The following is a 21,417-nucleotide window of genomic DNA, read 5'->3' as shown; positions in this document are numbered from 1 at the left end:
AAGTTTTTTTTGTTGGTTTGTTTAATTTTAATTAAATGAAATTCTTTCTTTCTTATTACAGACATGTGCCTAAACTCTTCTGTAAGTAAATGTTTTTCAGTAAACGTACTGTGAATCTAACAGAAATAAACCAGTACAGGACAAAACAGAAAAGTACAGTGTTTTCCTAAGCATTTTCACTACTTTTGTTTAAATTATTATTTGAAAATATTTATCTTAAAATGTTTGTAAGGTTAAAAAAACCCAAAAAACAAACAAACAAACAAACAAACAAAAAAACAAAACAAAAAACCCCAACAAACAAACAAAAATCACACATTCAAGTTTTTCTTCGGACCATTTTGTGAAGGTTTTCAGGCGTCACTGCAATAAATCCTACTAAGAAATATTGCAGCATAATCTTCAGAGAGTTGTATCAAGCTATAGGCTGTTTGAGCAACTAGATCATGCCAAGAACAACAGGTACATGGACTCTATTGACTTTGTAAACCTGCTGCTTATTTATTCCATACTGTTAGTCAGATCCTGCCACTGATGCCCACATCCCCCACAGAAGGAAAGTCTGCCGAGGTCGCTGGCTGAGTCTTGGCCGTGTTAATCGCTGCTCAAGGACTCCCAGCAGCGCCGAGACACTACAGTCAAGCACAGACCTCCGAGGAGGTACACAGGAGAAAGAAACTTCATCCCACTCTAAATGACCACTAGCTTTGGGGAAAACAAGGTCTGATCCAAGCGGGAGCCAGAATTAGAGAACCAGAATTAAAAAAATCCAACCAACTGACTCCCTTGGGGGAAGAGATCAATTCATGTTGGTTTGCAATTTTTTTGGACATATAGATAATAGCCCTTTATACTTTAAATAACAATTACTTTCTATACTAATTGTTTTTTGTGTCTCTTTGCTGAAGGCTTTCAGGGCTCAGAAAGCAAGTCAAGATGCTGAACAGCATGTGTGTACACAAGATGACAGCCTCTGGCAGGGAGCACAAAGGCTTCAGAATACGGGTGAGCACAGTGAAGGGCCACCCGTGTGCATAGGGGATGATGGGTTGTCTGCCAGAAATCTGGCACAGTGCTCAAAAGGGAGTTTGTTAGCCTGAACTTGACTTCTGTGCCTGACTGATGAATATTAGCATACAAATGCTCTTGCTGAATATCTCCATGGCTCTATGACCACTTCAGGGATGCTTGCACATAATATTATCTCCCTCTTCCCTCTCACCAGTTGATGGGCACTACACCCTTAGGGGTAAAAAACACACACCCTTAAGACCAAGTAGATGTCTGTTAAAAAGACTTTCTGTTTGATTTCAATCCAGAAGAGCTGGCGTTGAGCTGCTGTTTTTTAATTAAAACCTCCTTTGCTCAGTTGTTTTTTTGTCTTGTGGAGCATCTATCAATCAGGAGGAGTCACCATAGGATGCAGCCAGTGGCAGCAGGCTATTTCATCCCTTCCCCCAAGCCCAGACACTGACTCTTACCTTCTTCCTCCCCTCCCCAACTTCATTAACTAAATGCACTGAATAAACCTTAACATCCCAGCTAAATCCTATTGGCCCTGGATTTGCTGCTTAATGCTAAAACCCAAGCGACCCATTTTTCTCCTGTTGATACTTCTATTGCTGATGGCAGCCAGCAGAGAAAAATACCCAACTATAAACTACTTTCATGTAAGGAACAAAACCGGGAGCATTCATCACTCACTCTTTCTGCTGCTGCTCACAAACTTTACGTAAGCTTTACGTGACATATCAAAGCGTCCCTTGCTTTTGTGCTTCATAGGCAGCACAGCGAGCCTGTTGCTTAGCAAATTATTACAACAGAGTGCATCTGCTATTAAAAGTGAAACTAGGTCTCTTTTAAAGGAAAATGATCTGCCAAACTTTATGAAAATTAATTTCTGTGCATTCTACAATCCCCAACCATGATGTTGTTATAAACATCAGAAGATGGAGATCCCACTAACTGAAAATCTTGGGGAGACAGTAACAAAGAAAGTAAAAAACTTCAGTGCTAGAGAATCATTCCGGTTCCCATCCTTAAGTTTTGCTTCGAACTCTAAGTTTGTCTTCCCAATTTCATATATGCCACAGAAAAGGCTAAAGATTATTCACTGTGTCCCTTCGTTCTGGGTGTCAGCCCTCATGCTGCACACCCGACTTATAATTGCTGCACGTCATCTCCCCTCAGCTCAGCCGCCCAGTGCTTCATCCTGGGTCTGTGATGACAAACAGGAACTTGAATGGTTCTCCCAGCTCCTGACTCACTCTTTCCAAAGCACCCAAACTGGGTCATCCATCCAGCTGCAAAGCCTCCCTAAGGTAGCATTAAGACCTTTGGCTCCTGGTGTCACCCACCTGTCTTTACTGCTTGCTCCACCAGACCTCTGATATCTCTTCCACCTTACAAACATTACACCACGAACACCATGTGTTTTGCCACAACACCTGACACTTCAAAACCCTTCCCTTCCACAAATACCTCTTTTCCACTTCTGCCACACACACCCGTGGCTGCAGTCACGTCCCCCATTAGCTTTGCAAGCTGCTCCACAACTTTCCACTGCCGTGATGGACCCTTGCAGTGATAGACCCCTCCCCAGAGGGACAGGGTCCCTCTGGAGTTGTCCCTGCCCAGCATGCTTCGACCCAGGCTCCCAGCACTCCTAAGCAGGAGAGCCACCTCATCCTCTTCTCCCCCATGTCCTGTCCTTCTCCCTGGGTACTGAGCACGAGGGATGTGAACCCCAGTCCTTTCACCAGGACAGCCTCCTGCCCTGTGATGGATCCGTGGAAAGCGGCTTCACACACAGAAAATGGAGCACTTTCCCTTACGGCTTACAAAAGTCGCTCACCACATTTTCAGTTATCTGTCAGAGTGGCTATTCCAGCTTGCTCTTGGGTATCCAACCAACACAGCAGTCTTTGGATTTGACTTATATTTTTAATACCACATTTCACTTGACTTTATTATCAGTGTCCTACAATACCGAGGCTAGCTTCTGAGAAGGGCTGCATCCTGAACTGCCCAGCCCACGGACACCCAGTTCTTTGCCCAGCAAATTCCAGCATCCAGAGGCTGCAAAGGCTGAAAAGGAACAAGGAGCCTGGGCATTTGGTGAAAATGCAGCTATCCTAAATAAAAGTTGTACTTATAACAAATCTAAAAGCAAATGCAATCTAGCACTGAAGATACACGGCACAGGTTGTGATTATTAGTGCGCTGTCTGGTACGAGAAGGCTTTCAAATAAACACACTTTCTTACTGGTTACGCATTCGCGTTAATGTATTTCTCACCAATACCACTAATGGAGTGTTCATCATGTTTCTTGCTTCTCTGAAGTAAAAAGAGAAATAGATTGAGCCACGTATGAATAAAATTAAATATATCCATGGTGCTACACGTTATCATGCTGCACACACTCCACAAATGCGTTTAAATAGGGTCCTTGAAGGAAGTAATGGCAACTGACTTCAATATTGCAGAAATATTCAAACCAGCATAAATTGGAAGGCAGGAGAGATAAGGACTATAACCAGTAAAACAAATATTTATATTCTTGAGGACTTGTTTTTGCAGCAAGGACACTGATGAGAGAAAGAAAGAAGGCAAGGTCTTCTGTAAAAAAAACAGCTATTCCAGACTGAAGAAATTAAAAATATTTTTGTACGCCTGATTATAGATAAGGATGATATGGAGCAATATCCACATGATTCATCAAGGTTTTTCCTTGCCTTGAGTACAGTGAGTAGCATACTAGATAGGGGACATATTTCTTAAGAGGTTTATGAGGAAGCAAACCTCAGCTTTTGTTTGTTTTTATAAACTTTTGACAGATTTCAGCATGGCCAATTCCTAGGCTCTGTTTTGAGTTGTTCTCAGTTATAGTTAATGAACTTTGCACCAGGAACCTTTTAAGGATAAGCAATGGACAAAGGGATTACCAGCTGTTTAACTCCATTTTTCACTACTGTCCCACTTCTAGAACCATATACAAAAGAAACAAACAAGACCTACAGCTAGACTGGATGGTACACAAACGTCTAACAGATACCTATTTATTTAATTCTTTTTAACACTTGAAGATAGACATGCAAAGGAATTGACATTTATGGCTGCATTTTGCTGTCCATAATTTATGCCTAAACGGGTAAAATACGTTTAGGTAATGTGTGTTAACTGAGTGTTTATTTTTCCAGGAGCATTAGAAAGGTTATCAGAAACACAAACACAAGCTGTACACTAACATAACCATATTCACTAACAGGACATTCTAACAGATGCATAAAGGACATTAGAACATCATTTTAGGCGCACAGGAACAATATTTCTTCCAACTTCAAAAATAATAATATTAATAACCATAGTAATGAGGTATGAAGCCCAGACTCCCCTATTACTACTGTTAATTTAAAACTACCATATATTTTCGAACTTTTCTTCAGGAAGCACACACTTCGAAGTTCACTTTTCCCCCACTGCACAACTCGCGGAGCGACGACCCGGTTGTTTACTCAGGCTGTTTACACGGCAACTTAAAAACAACAGCAAGAAAAGCCTCCAGGAACATTAAGTCTCCAACGAAAGGTGACAACTTCCAATGCCAATACAAATTCCAAAATACGGGACAATATTCCAGGTCGCTTGCTTCTGACGGTGCTGCTGGTTTACAGCACGTCAGAAACTTACAAACCTCTGCCTTCCTAATCCCTCCGCAGCCCCTGCGCTCCTGCTCGGCCTCTCTCGTTAAACTCTCAGGAAACCATTAACGGGGGGCACACGGGCACACGCCGAGCAGGCTCCGGGTGATATTATCGCCTTCGCGCCCCGGAGCCCCGGCTCAGGCGGGTTTACTCACCCGAGGGAAGCCCGACTGACAGTCCCTGACGGATCTCCCTCAGCGCGCCTCACTCGTGCGGCGGATAACCCAGCCCCATCTCCGCACGGAGCACTTCTACCGCAACTTGTTGGCTTCGGGCTTTTCCAAGTGGAGTTTTCCCGACTCGGCCCGGCGCTGCCCGTCCCGGCCGGCCGCGGCCCGCCCGCCAGGCTCCCCGCGGGGCGGCCCGCCCGGCTCCCGCCTCTGCCGCCGCCGCCGCCGCCGCCGCCGCCGCACACAAAGAGCCCCGCGCCCCCCGGGCAGCGCCCGCCCCGAGCCGCGCCCGCGCCCCCCGAGCCCCGCGGGGCCGGACCCACCTGCGGAGCGGCTCCGCTCCCGCCTCCCCGGGCGCTGCTCCCGCCGTGCCGCCCTGCGCGGACAGATGGCCGGCAGCCCTCGCAGCCCTCCGCCCTGCCGGAGCGAGGCAAAGCCCAGCTTTTTTTTTTTTTTTCCCCTCCTTTTTTTTTTTTTTTTTTTTTTTTTTTTTCCCTCTTTCCTCCCTTCTCCCCGTTTTATCCTCTCTTCCTCCCTTGGCTTAGACCCTGGCAGATCAGCACAAGTGTGCTCACAACACTCCCTCCACCAGTCACTTCAATTAGTGCCACACGAGAGGAGCTTCTGCCCAAAATCTGCTTAAGAAAGGGCCAGAGGGCAGGGCAATCGCCTTTGCTCAACAATGACCAGAAGCTGCTAAAAATATCCAAACAAAAGCACTGGTAAGGCCAGGCATGTCATATCCTAATGTGATAAAAATTGTAAATATCCGATGTATACCAGAAACGCAAAGCAAGAAAATTAGGGGTTTTTTATAAAAGAGACAAAGATTAAAAGCAGTCGCTACCTCCTTACCCTCTCCCCCCAGGAGGTGACCTTGTAGTATGTTATCAAAGTTGTGTATTTCTGGGTGCCAAGCTATTATATTTTCGAGGTCCCGAGCAGCTCGTTCACAATCCCTTTGTGACAGCTGCTCGCTAATATTTATAGGTACCCAAGTCTGTGCACCTTATATAACCAAGTCGACTGACCAGGGCTGGGCAGAGGTAGAATCCAACCCCACAGATATGGTGCATCACCATATCTGTACAAATAGTGCACCACTGTGCAAATAGTACAGGGGGTGACTTATCTTGTTGATTAAAACATTAACAAGAAGTTCCCAATCCACCGATAAGTAAAGTAATACATTAATACAGTACAGACAGGGGTCCATTTATATGAAGACTGGAGGATTTAATGTAATTTGGTTTTTACACATTTCACACTAACATATTCCAGTGCAGTGAGTGAGGAGAAACTACAGCCTGAGGTTTCTAACTATACAGTGAGCTAGAGCCGAAAACTAACAAAAAATCAACAAACAAACAAACCACAAAACACAAAAGGCCCACACACCCTTGATCAAGCACAGTGCCTCCACCAGCAGTGCCCGGACCTTGGGCTTGTGCACCATGTCACAAATGTCCAGTTCACACTTTGCAAGCAGCTGGATGCCGCTGGTTCTCGCATGGGGAGGGCACAGTGGGAGAAGGGAGTGGTTTCGGTCCCATGAGACTGCCTGTAAACTCTGCAGTGCCTTCGAGACAGTAATTTCCATTCTGCTGATGGCCGGATGACAACAGCTAGGTTCATCTGAGGGGAAGCCAATAGCCACTGACACCTAATTCCCTCCCCAGACGTTGAAGAATGTAATCATGGCAAAGGGAGGGCACTCAGCTCATGTCCAAGTCTCGTGCCTCAATGTTTATGTACAAATCTGTGTAAAAGTAGTTAATCCTATTGACCAACCGCATGCTCTATTAGAACTGAGATAAAGGCCATCTGAAATTAACCCCGTATTTCGTCTGTCGTGTTTCCATCAACTCAAAAATCTCTTCTACTACCAATAAATGTTATTTTTTCCATTTCATTCCCATGTCTTCTTCAGATCACACTCGTTTGTCCTGCTGCAGTGAACACTGCTTTCTCAAACTAAAGCAATTCACACACAGACTTATTCTCAAAGCACCCTTATCCACAAAGGGTGGTCACAGAGGGTTTTTGCTGTTTCATTAAATCCCTGAATTCGAGTATATGCCCAGTGTAACGAAGAGTGTACTTTTAGAAGATCACTTGATTTAAAAGAGAGAATATTTAAGTGAAGCTCATATGAAACTCTAGTCCAAAAATCTCACATGCAGGCTTGCAAGAACAAAACTGCCCACAAGATTTCCAGACTTCAGCAGGGACAGAAATATTCTTTATTTCAACCGAGAGTTGTGAGTAACCCCGAGTGCACAGATGCAAAACAATAACGCCAACACAAACAACACAGACTGAGCATTGTTGAGCCAAAGCTGCCAGCCCATGGGCTGACAAAGCCCTCCCTGATGACGGGGCAGAGGGAAGCAGAGGTCCTCACTCTGGCACAGGCATGGTGCAGGTCTGTGCAGCCCAGCCCAGCAGCCAGAGTAAGGGAAGTACAGCCAGCTGAATTTCCAAGGTGTTCCGTGCAATATGGCTAATTAACCCTGCCAGTTCCACTGGCTGGTCTTTACACAGGCTCCTGCCTCTACTTCAGCCAGGGCCAACTGGGTGGGTTGGCCACAGCAGCAGTACAAACATGTTTTGCATTGCAAAAGAGTGGACAGAAGTCTCACTGAAGGAATAAAAAACCCCAACATAATCCTCAACAACAAAACCCCTTCCAGGTAAGCAGGAAAAAGATTTTTAGAATAATAAGCTTACTTGGCAAAAACATGAGCAACGACTTAAATAACTGCATAGTTGTGACTGAATAACAAGACAGCAAAAATAAATTACTAATGGAGTGAAATGCAAGGCTGTGTGCATGTTATAAAAATTTAGCCAGCCAGGCAGATGAATAAATTGATGGAACTGAGTTACTGATGCTAGAAGTGATAGAAAAATATCCTTGTCTCTGAATTCTGGGCAGGTTTTGTATCTTTAATTTTTCTATCTGTCATCCCCACATTCAAAGAGGGGAAATGAAATGGGTTATAAAAATGAAAAAAAATAAAAAAATAAAATTCTCCTTTCACCAAAAGGCTCTGTTTGTATTGATCTGTCTTGATCTGCTCCTCATCATTTTGCATGCTGCTTTCCTACATCAGCTTTTCCAGCCTCCTGATAGAAATGGTGGAGGAATCTTGCCACCTCCCATAAGGACTAATGAAAATGTAAAATAAAAAAAACTGCATATATGGAAATATGCCTTAGAAAGGGATATTCAGAAGGGTCATCTTTACAAGTGTGAAAGTATTCCGAATGCCATTTGCTTTTCAGATCAAAAAATGCTCCATTTGATGCTAAATCTAAGGGACAGATGACAGAAATTTCCCTGACTGAGCAATGTTCCAAAACTAAAATGTACAAAGAAAAGATACTGTTTAGTTTATAAACAAGTTAATGTATATTTATAATTTTAAACTGTTAATAAAATAGTCTACCAATAGATCACTCATTTTATAGAGAATTATGCATTACCTGGAAGTTCTTTAAATTAACTCTTTATGGAAATAGAAACCTGGATTAGATCCATTTGGTCCTTGCATTTTACATAATTTCCTGGAGAAGGAAACCTGTGTACAGAAAGCTATCCTCAAGCACTAGTTGAAGTTTTCCCTTAAATACTGTTTTGTTTGATAAGTGAAAACTGACAACACCACCAAATCATCTAGTATTAGTGTTCTTTTCTTTTACATGTCCCTGCCCTTGGACCAAAAATAATAATGGCTTATGCTATTCTTTAGCCTGAATAAAATGTTGCAGTTCCGGAGATAAAGACGTATTGAGCTGAGCAATTAAACAGCTAAATAAATGAATCAGCAGAGCAGAAGTGACAGATTTAATTACTGCTTAGAGCTAGGAAGGGGAACTAATTATGGGGTTCATGAACCGCATGCCATTCTTTTCCTTAAGCATGTGCTTCGATTCTTCTGGATCAAACTCTGCAAATGTGGTAGCACCATGCACTAGATTTATAAAAAAAAAAAAAAAAAAAAAAGAAAGAAAGGCACAAAAAGCTATCCAAAATTTGGAAAGAAAGTCTAATTTTTGAAGAAAGAATAGTCAATATTCTGTTCTAAAAGCCCATGTTCAATTGACTCCATACCAAGCGTTACAAGTGCTTGCTTTCAAATAGATAAACTTTAAAAATTCAGTTCTCCAAAAAATGAAAGCACAATCAAGTTCACTAGATGTGAATAAGTCAAAGATTGCAACAGAAAGCTGTGGTAAGTGAGGCATAAAGCATATAGCTCTATTGAGTGATTAGGAGCTGTGTTCATCAGAAAGTATCTGTCACTGGGAAGCCTGAGAAAATTTTTGATCCTACTACCTCTCTCCTGCTTTGGTCAGCTCACCACACCAAGAAAAATACGTCAGAAAGATGCTCTTGTGGCCACCAACTATAAAAATGCTTACAGTGGAAGAAACCTGCTCCTCAGTTTCTGCCTTCTGTCTCATTTCTGTAGGTTGAATTTGCTTTACCATTCTAATTTTATTCTTGTTTGATAAAACTGTAAATGCTAATTTTTTGAGCTTCACATTAAACTCATGATCCTAGTGGTATAATCCCCTAAACATAGAATTCTCTTCCTCATTAATGGGAAGGAGAAAGGGGATAAAAGCCCACATATACAGCATTTGAATCACATAATTCAATTAATTGAATAATTTTGGGTTATAACTATCTTGTACAGATAAAGAGAGACAGGTATCGTTTCAGGAAAAAAAAGTGTCAAGCTGAGTTTTTAAAAATGAATTAGGAGAGGGAAGAGAGGAGGTCTTTCATTCATAGCCAGTTGTTTTCTAAAATTATAATCTCATTATGATGTCTGTTTTGGTACAGTTTTAAAAATCTACACATTTGCCTTTTTTCCTACAAGTACTACAAAGAGAAAAATATCTCTGGACAGCTGACTTCATACACTATTCTGAAAAGAAAATCAGGCCTTTTACTCCACTGACTTTGAAAATTTTAAAAATGCAGGACATGATGCAAACAATACAACATGGCTAGGAAAGATCTAAATCTACCCCACCTATAGTTGTGATCTCCTTCCACACCACGAGTAATTTTGTCAGAATGAAAATGATTGTGTCCAAACGCAGAGAAGTGGGCTGATCCTTTGGAAGGCTCACTGAACAATCACAAATGCCATCAGCGTCCAAGATTACAACATCAGCTCTGCTTGACTGAAATTCTGTCCTCTGAAGGCAGCCAAAACCAAGGTCTATTGCCTCAATAAAGTCCAAAATGAACTCTATCTTCAAAATCACTGTCTGGGTTTCTGTATCAAGGGAGACTGTATCTGCAGGGAACCAGGAGCACTGTACATCCAAGGTAAGATAAAACTAGGATTTTTTTTTTAATGGAATTATGGTATAGCTCTATACAAGTGATATTCTAGTGCAGTTAGATCAGAAGAAAATGCACTTTTTACCTAGACATACAGCACAGCAGAGAGGAGCTGATCTTCCAAAAAGACACTGTCTGAAACACTGGGTACAAGTTGCATTAACACTCAAACCATATGAATTTTACAGCATCAGATATCCACGTTATTAAAGTGTGATGTGTGTAGAATGTCACTAAGGTACTAGTGATCACGAAACTTGCAGAACACATACACACACAACTGATATCTCATAACAGAGGTATGATGATTGTATAGAAAACCTTAGAGGAGCATGATGAGAATTAAAGGATCTCATGGGCAGGGGCAGCTTGTGTCCTGGGGTACAATGCAAAAATGTGTATTCTATCACCATCTGTTAAAATGTGGGAGGGGTGGTGATCCTTATCTCTGTGGGAGATATCCTCTGCTGATGTGCCATCTGATAAGATGGGGGGATGATCATCGTTATCTATTCACAACCCATCCCTCCTCCAGAAGATATATTCTGTTAATGGGCCATTAAGTCCTATTGTGTGACTGATAAGATTACATCACCCCATTGGGAGATGCCCCAACCAGGGGCAGGAGCCAAGCCTTTCCTACCTAGATAAAAAACTGGGGTTTGGGACCCGAGGGCAGACCTTTCTACTGGATCCCAGAGGAAAGTCGGACCTTTTTCCACATCATCGCTGGATCTTCGGAGGAAAACTGCACCTTCTACAGGAGCACTGCTTCAACAGAACCACATCTGTCATCCAGGAGGACTGCAGCCACCATTTATACGGACTGCTACCAACACCCTGACTGACAGGGTGTCAGGTTGTATTTCTGACTGTGTTGGTGGTTGTTTCTTTTATATTATTGCATGTATTTTATTTTTTTCTCTTTTCTCCTATTAAATTGTATTACTGACTTGGAGTCTCGCACTGGTTTTACTTTCAAACCAACACATTAATTGGCGCCCAACGTGGGGCACGAAGGGTGCTGAGGAAAGTCAGTATTACAATTTTGTTTTCACCATGATTCTCAACATGCTTACATGGGTTTTATATCTTGCTCTCTATATTTTTCCACACATGGGGAACTATCTGCCAGCTGTAATGCTCCTGTGTAGACCAGGATATGGTATAAAAATTGCTTTACTGGCCTATTATGTCTACTGCATGATAACCTCTGAGGCAATGAACATAATCCGGAATATATACTCGACTTTGTTTGCTTGTCCTAGTCTAGGTTGCTACATCCGGGGTTTTAACAATCACACCCAGCCCTTGGGGGGAGGGGTAAAGGATGATTTTTTCCAATCTTTCCGGCCTGATACAGTAGTTTTTGGAAATGTTGAGTTCCCGCTGGATGCTAAGGACAGCACAATATTGTTGTTAGTTCTGCTTTGTCTCCTCTGCACAGCCTTTACAGCCTACAACATGCTTAGAAACAGAACACTACATGGCGTATTGATGCGTATTCTTGAGGAAGAGGAAAAAAGAAACAAATCAACTTCGTCCACGACTGCACAGAATGTCACAAAGAGGAGAAGAACCAAACAAAAAGCAACAGTGCCCGTGTCTATGCAGACTGCCACAAAGGAGGAAAAAGCCAAAAGCAAAGCAACGGTGTCCGTGTCTATGCAGTCTGCCACAGAGGAGAAAAAAGCCAGAAGCACCATCAGCATCTCCACACAAACCATCACTGAGCCAGAACAGCCTAGACCAGTAGCAGTTGCGCCCGTTCAGAAGAAGAAATCAAAGAGCAAATCAGTTCGCATAGTGACTGACGAGGACGTGGCAGGACCTTCGCACCCAGCAGAAGTGACAGAGCCAGAGATCATCACTCGCTCTCTATCCCTGGGTGAGCTGCGTGACCTGCGGAGGGAATTCACCCGCCAGACAAATGAGTCCATCTTGACCTGGCTGCTCCGCATCTGGGACGCTGCAGCCAATGACACCATTCTGGATGGATGTGAGGCCAGGCAACTGGGATCTCTGTCCCGGGATGTGGTCATTGACCAGGGGATTGGGAGAACCCAAGAAACTCTCAGCCTCTGGCGGCGACTGCTGACAAGTGTGAAGGACAGATACCTTTGTAAAGAAGATCTTCAGGTGCACCAAGGAAAATGGAGCACAATAGAACAAGGTATCCGATGCCTGAGGGAATTGGCCGTGCTGGAGATCATTTTCTCAGAAGATGAGAGATTTCCTAAGAGCCCAGACTGTGTCCGGTGCACGTCACAGATGTGGTTGAGATTTGCACGACTTGGACCAGAGATGTATTCCCGTTACCTGGCAACGCTGCAGTGGAGGGAAGGTGAGGACATGGTAGGCGTCTTGGCCAATAAACTAAGAATTTATGAGGACACTGTCACAGCCCCATTTCGTACCCATGTCTCATCCGTGGAAACACGGCTGGTGGAGCAAGTCCGAAGCCTGATTGAAGAGGGCCATCAGAAACTAAAAAAAGAACTTAAGGAAAACAACTACCAGATCTCTCCTGAACCAACAAGAGTTTCTGCCATTAGGAGCCGGCGTTCCTCAGGCAGGGAGAGAGGACACACTCCACGAGGTAACCTCTGGTTTTTCCTTCAGGAGCATGGAGAAGACATGAGGAAGTGGGATGGAAAACCCACCTCCTCCTTAGCAGCCCGGGTACGGGAGCTGAAAAGAGGGACACCTACCCCAAGAAGTTCATCTAGAGTCAATGCTGCTCCAGTCTCTCGTGTACAGAACTCCAGACAGTATCAGAATGATGATATGACTGATCCTCTTGAAGGAACCTCAAGAACCTATTTACAGGGAGAGAGCAACGTGTACCAGGATCAGGAATAGAGGAGCCCTGCCTCTAGCCAGGTAGAGGAGAGGGATAATCGGATCTATTGGACTGTGTGGATCCGATGGCCTGGCACATCCGACCCACAAAAACATAAGGCTTTGGTTGACACCGGCGCCCAGTGTACTCTGATGCCATCAAAGTATGTAGGAGAAGAATCCATCTCTATTTCTGGGGTAACAGGAGGATCCCAGCAGCTGACTGTAGTGGAGGCCGAAGTGAGTTTAACTGGGAACAGGTGGCAGAAACACCCCATCGTGACTGGCCCAGAGGCCCCATGCATCCTTGGCATAGACTATCTTAGAAATGGATACTTCAAAGACCCAAAAGGATATCGCTGGGCTTTCGGGATAGCTGCTGTAGAGACAGACGGCATTAGAAAACTGAGCACCTTGCCTGGTCTTGCAGATGACCCCTCTGCTGTGGGACTACTGAGAGTTGAAGAGCAACGGGTACCAATCGCCAGAACAACAGTACACCGCCGGCAATACCGTACTGACAGAGACTCAGTGATTCCCATCCATGAAATGATCCGTAAACTGGAGAGCCAAGGGGTGGTCAGCAAAACCCACTCACCCTTCAACAGCCCCATCTGGCCTGTGCGTAAATCTGAAGGAGAATGGAGATTGACCGTAGACTATCGTGCATTGAATGAGGTGACTCCACCGCTGAGCGCTGCTGTGCCGGACATGCTGGAACTGCAGTACGAGCTGGAGTCCAAGGCAGCAAAGTGGTATGCCACTATCGATATCGCCAATGCATTTTTCTCCATTCCTCTGGCAGCAGAATGCAGGCCTCAGTTTGCTTTCACCTGGAGGGGTGTGCAGTACACCTGGAATCGTCTGCCCCAGGGGTGGAAGCACAGTCCCACCATCTGTCATGGGCTGATCCAGGCTGCACTGGAGAAGGGTGAGGCCCCCGAACATCTACAGTATATCGATGACATCATTGTATGGGGCAGCACAGCAGGGGAAGTCTTTGAGAAAGGAGAGAAGATTATCCAGATTCTGCTGAAAGCTGGTTTTGCCATTAAGCGAAGTAAAGTTAAGGGACCAGCTCAGGAAATTCAGTTTCTAGGAGTCAAGTGGCAAGATGGACGTCGTCAGATCCCAACAGAGGTAATTAATAAGATCACTGCTATGTCTCCACCTACCAACAAGAAGGAAACACAAGCCTTCCTAGGTGCCATAGGCTTTTGGAGAATGCACATTCCTGAGTACAGTCAGATTGTGAGCCCTCTCTACCTGGTTACCCGCAAGAAGAACGATTTCCACTGGGGCCCTGAGCAGCAGCAAGCCTTCGCCCAGATCAAGCAGGAGATTGCTCATGCAGTAGCCCTTGGCCCAGTCAGGACGGGACCAGATGTGAAGAACGTGCTCTACTCTGCAGCCGGGAACCATGGTTTGTCTTGGAGCCTGTGGCAGAAGGTGCCTGGTGAGACTCGGGGTCGACCACTGGGATTCTGGAGCAGAAGCTACAAAGGATCTGAAGCCAACTACACTCCCACAGAGAAGGAGATCTTGGCCGCCTATGAAGGAGTTCAAGCTGCCTCAGAGGTGATTGGCACAGAAACACAACTCCTCCTGGCACCCCGACTACCAGTGCTGGGCTGGATGTTCAAGGGAAAGGTGCCTTCCACACATCACGCCACTGACACCACATGGAGCAAGTGGATTGCCCTCATCACTCAGCGCGCCCGTATTGGGAATCCAAATCGCCCTGGGATTCTGGAAATAATTACAAACTGGCCTGAAGGTGAGACTTTTGGATTGTCTTCTGAAGAAGAAGAGGAACAAGTGGCACGTGCTGAGGAAGCCCCACCATATAATGAGCTACCGGAGGCTGAAAGACGATATGCCCTCTTCACTGATGGTTCCTGCCGAATTGTAGGCACTAACCGGAAATGGAAAGCTGCAGTATGGAGCCCCACACGACAAGTTGCACAAGCTACCGAGGGACAAGGTGGATCGAGTCAGGTCGCAGAGCTAAAAGCCGTCCAGTTGGCTTTGGATATTGCTGAACGAGAGAAGTGGCCAAGGCTCTATCTCTACACTGACTCATGGATGGTAGCTAATGCTCTGTGGGGTTGGCTGGATCGCTGGAAAAAGGCCAACTGGCAACGCAGAGGGAAACCCATATGGGCAGCTGAGATTTGGCAGGACATTGCTGCCCGAATAGAGAAACTGACCATAAAGGTTCGACACGTGGATGCACATGTACCCAAAAGCCGGGCTAATGAAGAACATCACAACAACGAGCAGGTGGACCGAGCTGCCAAAGTGAAAGTATCACAGGTGGATCTAGACTGGCAGCACAAGGGAGAATCATTCCTAGCTCGTTGGGCCCATGATGCCTCTGGTCATCAGGGGAGAGATGCGACGTACCGATGGGCCCGTGACCGAGGGGTGGACCTTACCATGGACAGTATCTCACAGGTCATCCACGACTGCGAGACCTGTGCCGCAATCAAACAGGCCAAGCGGGTAAAGCCTCTGTGGTATGGTGGACGATGGTCAAAGTACAGGTATGGGGAAGCCTGGCAAATTGACTACATCACCCTTCCCCAAACCCGCCAGGGCAAACGCTACGTACTGACCATGGTGGAAGCAACCACAGGATGGTTAGAGACCTACCCTGTGCCTCATGCCACTGCCCGGAACACCATCTTGGGCCTAGAAAAACAAGTCCTTTGGAGGCATGGTACCCCTGAGAGAATTGAATCAGACAACGGAACCCATTTCAAGAACGGTCTTATCAACACGTGGGCCAAAGAACATGGCATTGAATGGATATATCATATTCCTTACCATGCGCCAGCTGCCGGGAAAGTTGAACGGTGTAATGGACTCCTTAAGACTACTTTGAAAGCACTTGGTGGTGGAACCTTCAGAAATTGGGAAATGAACTTGGCCAAAGCCACCTGGATGGTTAACACTCGAGGGTCCATCAATCGAGCCGGTCCTGCCCACTCTGAACCCCTGCACACAGTGGATGGGGACAAGGTCCCAGTGGTACACATGAAAGGTATTTTAGGAAAGACTGTTTGGATTAATCCCACCACAGGCAAAGGCAAACCAATCCGTGGGATTGTTTTTGCTCAAGGACCTGGTTACACTTGGTGGGTAATGCAGAAAGATGGGGAAACCTGTTGTGTACCGCAAAGAGACCTAATTTTTAGTGAGAACTGTATGTAAGGTTTCATTTTGTATTATATATCTGTAAGAGGGTATTGGTTTGGGTGTGATGTAGATGGTAATAGAATAAGGGGTGGATTATGTCCTGGGGTACAATGCAAAAATGTGTATTCTATCACCATCTGTTAAAATGTGGGAGGGGTGGTGATCCTTATCTCTGTGGGAGATATCCTCTGCTGATGTGCCATCTGATAAGATGGGGGGATGATCATCGTTATCTATTCACAACCCATCCCTCCTCCAGAAGATATATTCTGTTAATGGGCCATTAAGTCCTATTGTGTGACTGATAAGATTACATCACCCCATTGGGAGATGCCCCAACCAGGGGCAGGAGCCAAGCCTTTCCTACCTAGATAAAAAACTGGGGTTTGGGACCCGAGGGCAGACCTTTCTACTGGATCCCAGAGGAAAGTCGGACCTTTTTCCACATCATCGCTGGATCTTCGGAGGAAAACTGCACCTTCTACAGGAGCACTGCTTCAACAGAACCACATCTGTCATCCAGGAGGACTGCAGCCACCATTTATACGGACTGCTACCAACACCCTGACTGACAGGGTGTCAGGTTGTATTTCTGACTGTGTTGGTGGTTGTTTCTTTTATATTATTGCATGTATTTTATTTTTTTCTCTTTTCTCCTATTAAATTGTATTACTGACTTGGAGTCTCGCACTGGTTTTACTTTCAAACCAACACAGCTTGTCAGCAGACTGCTGAAAGACAAAAGGAGAATGTGCACTCTTGGTGCACAACACTTCTAATCTCAGGAGGCAAAATCAGCAGTATTTCACTAACAGTTCCCTGCCAGGCTCACATGGAAATACCCTTTAAATGTCTGAGGCGTCCCTCTCAAGAGAGGACATGACCAGTATTTGCCTATGCTTCCAGAAGCAGAGTCCCAAAGGAATACAGGGCATATAGGAACGGAAGCCAAGCAGAAGTGAGCTCACCACCTGGGAAGAAACCTGACTATGAATCCACCATCTTCTGCTCTCACTGCAGAGCAGTGCAAATGAAATCCCTCATGGGATACTTGCAAGTGGAGTCATGGTTAAGTATACTCTGGAAGCGAACTTGTCATTGCTTTATTTATACTCTTTTGCTCTCAATCTTGTGCTTGGATGTCTGCCCTTAGGTCTTGCTTAACATAATTTTGCAGTGTCTCACCACCCAGCCAGCCTGGTGCAGTGGAGAGACAAGATGAAACAGAGTGAAACCAGTAGATTATCAGCAGAAAACAAAGAAGGGTGCACAGGGTGTCTTTGAGACATGAATGTCTCTTCCAGCGAGGTCATAGAAAACCAGAGCTGGCAAATATTCCTTCCTATTTTTAAAGGGTCACTGGCTTAGGATGACTTTACTAGCAGGGAAAGGATTATCTCTAACAGCCATGAACTAATTCTTCTCCTGCCTGCTGGCAAAGCAACACTCCACTGTTCTGGGTGAGCTCTGGGTTTTCAAACAGCCTCTGACTCTGTGTTTGGTTATTACAGGGAAGATAGCAGGTCATTTTTCACTGGCATAGGGAGTGTGCCACTTCATCAAAGCTGCCCTTGGGAAGTTTGCTTGTGCTGATTTGCAAAAAAGTGACTAAGTATACCAGCAGGTGTAAGAAGAGTTGCTAGTTGTCTTGTACAAAGAAGAAATAACTGTGTTTTTTGTATAAAGTCTAAATGGCATTTGTACACTATGAATCTCACACCTAAAAATAATTTAAAATCGCGTACCATTTTTTTCTTTAAAATCTCAAAGAAGTACATTTTTTTGGAGTGGCTTCCTAATAGTTCATCGAAAACTGGAAGCAAGTATCCAGTCTTCACTGAAGACTAATATAAAAAGCCAATCAAGCTCCTTGACAGTAATGACAACTGAAATAACTGGAGCCACTGTCCAACGAAAAAGCTGAAGTAAGCCTCCAGCTACAGTTTTCACAAAGAAGGGCAGAGATGTGTGCATATAAACATCAGAGCTTGCTTACTCTTGGAATAAGTTGCATCTGGGAAAAAAAAATCAACCAGAATTATGCCAGAAATAGGAAAAAGAAGGAAGCCTGAGGACTGTCTAGAGTGCAGCCCTAGACTGAGCCTGAGCAAAACTCACAGGAAGTTCCTCCTCTGTCCTAGACTAGTAGTATACCAAAGATGAAGCAGCCGTAAGGAGTATGAAACAAGGAGTGAGAAATCTGATCCTCACGAGCCTCATAATATAATCTTGACTTAATACAGATGATTAAAAAGGGTTTATAATACGTGAGAATATGTTTGCGATAATACGTTCACTGTGACACTTATGAAAACTTATGAATTGTAAAAAATAATTAATTAATTTTTAAAAAGCTATCTTGATTTGTGAAACTAGAGAAGCAGTTACATTCAAAAATTCTGCCACTATGAAAAAACACTGGCTGCAACATGACGGATTAGCACAAGCCCAGAAGGGACCAAGAGAACAATTCAGAAATGTAAAGGAATGGTTCACTTCCATCTCTTGAGGTCTGAGGGTCGGTTTGAAGGAACAAAGCCCCAGGGCACAAAAATCAATCAGACAATTGTGGAAGAGACTTGGGAAGTTCCATGTACAATTTCTGGCTACTGAATTGGTAATGTCTGGAAATTGCATTGGTAGAAGGTATGGAAATTAGCAAAATCTTCCAAACACAGGGAAGTTTGAAATTCAAAACTGAATCTTTGTGATTCAAATCTCAAAAGCAGACAGTGATTGCAGACCATCCATCCATCCATCCTGAAAATTTGTTTTAATATTACACTGAATTCACAAAGAACTTTGGGTAGAAAAAGAAGAAACTGAGCAAGCCAGAGATGGAGAATCAAAAACTGATAAGGTCATCTGCATTTTGGAATCAATAGCATGCTACATACTACATTGAGACTAAGGACGCTCCCTGAATTTCTAAATATAAGTAATGCCATGATTATTCCTCATTTAAAAATTCCTCACTATAAACATTTTGCATGCCTATTATTCCAGAGCCAGCACAGGACTTTTCAGCAGCTCAGACAAAACTGACAGTCAGTCCTCCTAAAATAACAGATGGGACAGGACCACTCCTGCCTGCCACAGAAAAGTGGGGAATTGCAATGGAGAGGATCCATGCTGTTAATCTGGCTGCCTCCAGGGGCTGATAGCAGTCAGCTATCACAGCTGCTGGCACTGGGCAATCTACCAGTAGTTTCCACGCCTACTTTAGGGGCAGCAGCACTTTCAGACAACCTGTTTTTCCCTGTCTTAATATGGACAAAACTAGGATGGACAGATATTAAGGCATGTGCACTTTGTCTTTACAGGAGCCTGCCACCTTAGAAAATTTCTGCTTTGCTTGAGCTCACAGCCAGTCCAGTTTGCTGCTCAAAGCTCAAGACTCAATTTAGCTTGGCTTCTTCTGCATTTTCAGAAGATTCAGCAAAACCTATGTTCACTGGTATCATAATGCTTCTGAGAGTCAGGGGCCTTGACCCTAAACCTATGAAATCCACCTTGTGTCAGTCTTAATTCCATCTCCAAAGTCATTAGGATAAAATCATGCTCAAAAAAGCAAATAGTTCATCTCTAATGATCAAGAATATTTTTAACATGCTGTCTGTATTGTGCTCTTCAAGTTCTTTATGAAAGTGAAATTGCAGTGAAATTCTTGATGTAAAAAGCTACTGTGAGATATTTCAATATGCTGGTGCAACATAAGAGTTATCAGTGTGTCAGGGTAGACCATGACTAGTTTGATCAGGAAACTACTGTGGAGAGCTGTAGAATAAATGATAGATGTAAAATCAGAAACAGCTTTGAAATATATATATTGGCAATTGTTCCTTTTACAGGACCATTGGAACATTTGTTGCACCAATATCGGTGATAGCACTCAAATTTCAGTAACTATTAGTGTTTCAATCTGAAGTTATTAAAGCCTTATGGAGGTATATTTGCTGCAGCTTTTCTGACAGATTATTCTGTTGTTACCCAGCAAAGTAGCAAAAACAGGAAAAAAGGTAGAACAATAATTTTGTTCAACATAAAATCATACCTTGTTATACCATAATGATTTTTTATCTCAAACCCCATATTTTAATTCCATTATGTATATATTTTTAATATATGAAACTTTTCTAAGTGAAAAACAATTCAGTGATTCCCAGCAAATTCAGACCCCTTCTCCACCTGCAGATTTCCACTGTGCCCTCTTGAGATTCACTTTGTCTTTCAGTACTCAGCTCCAAGAACATAAAATAATAACCTTGTCCTACCTCATAGAGCTACTATTAGCACAATCCATTTATATTCTGTAGCATTACAGCATTATGGGACAAAAATGGTTTATATATGTACCATTCTATGTGTACATTTCCCACTGAACTTTTTTTTAAAAAACACAAAACCTAAATTTGTCTCTTGAACATTTGTTTTTTCATTTTCTTTTCTAACTTCCATCACTCTGCTTTGCTGTGTACTCTGTTGTGTCTCCTGGTATAGTCTTCCTCTTGTTTCAGTCACTTTTCTGTGTTATCTAACTGTGATGAGTTTTCTTTCAATATTTCTTTTCTCCACTTTCACAGTCTTCTTATTTCTTGCATATTTCCAGTCTCTCTAGATTGAGAATAGGTAACTATTCTCAAACTTACTCGGGTCTTTGTATCTCTCTTTTTCTTACTCTGAGCCTTTCCTTTCCTGTCTGTGAACCGCCTTCCTTTGCCTCCTGAAGGAATTGTGTCCCTTTATAGGGGTAAAGGAGAGCACTGCACCTGCAAGTCTTCATTGATGAGGAGACAGGGAAATCAGAAAGAGTGAATGATCAGAGACCTTTTATTCAGGATACATGAAGGCCTTTAGTGATGTGTAAAACACCTCAGAGATAATGAGTGCTTCAGGATAGGGATCGTATCTGCCTGAAATAAGGGTTTCTCCAGTGCTCAGTGCAAAAAAAGTTGCTAACCTTGCAGAGGCCTTCAAGTTGCTACAGCTCAAACCCCAGGAGGCTTTACAGGTTAAATTTTACATCTTGAACCCAATTGGGAAATAAACTCAAAGCTGTTGCATGCTGCAAAACACGTGGTTTATGGGGTGATGGCAGCCCAGGTGCTGATGGCTCACAGCTGCTTGTTCCCTTGT

At 43.8% G+C, this 21,417-nt stretch overlaps 1 protein-coding gene across 11 annotated transcripts in view; it reads right to left on the bottom strand.

Annotated features, from left to right (window-relative positions):
* LOC106855662 (poly(rC)-binding protein 3-like) overlaps positions 1 to 21,417 on the bottom strand; it is a 501,269-nt gene that overhangs the window by 133,537 nt on the left and 346,315 nt on the right. The window contains exon 1 of one of the 11 annotated variants that reach the window (XM_088171742.1): positions 5,198 to 5,310. The exons of 8 other annotated variants lie outside the window; for them this stretch is intronic. The gene's annotated coding sequence lies outside the window, so the exon portion shown is untranslated. Of the gene's footprint in view, positions 1 to 4,859; positions 5,013 to 5,197; positions 5,311 to 21,417 lie in introns of those variants that run through there. 2 more of the 11 variants (XM_014880512.2, XM_088171736.1) reach the window with 2 other exon arrangements.

The sequence above is a fragment of the Sturnus vulgaris genome, chromosome 1, assembly GCF_052056855.1.
Source record: "Sturnus vulgaris isolate bStuVul1 chromosome 1, bStuVul1.hap1, whole genome shotgun sequence".
Lineage (NCBI taxonomy): Eukaryota > Metazoa > Chordata > Aves > Passeriformes > Sturnidae > Sturnus > Sturnus vulgaris.
Note: the sequence above shows the minus strand (reverse complement) of the source record. Positions and strands in the feature narration are given on the sequence as shown.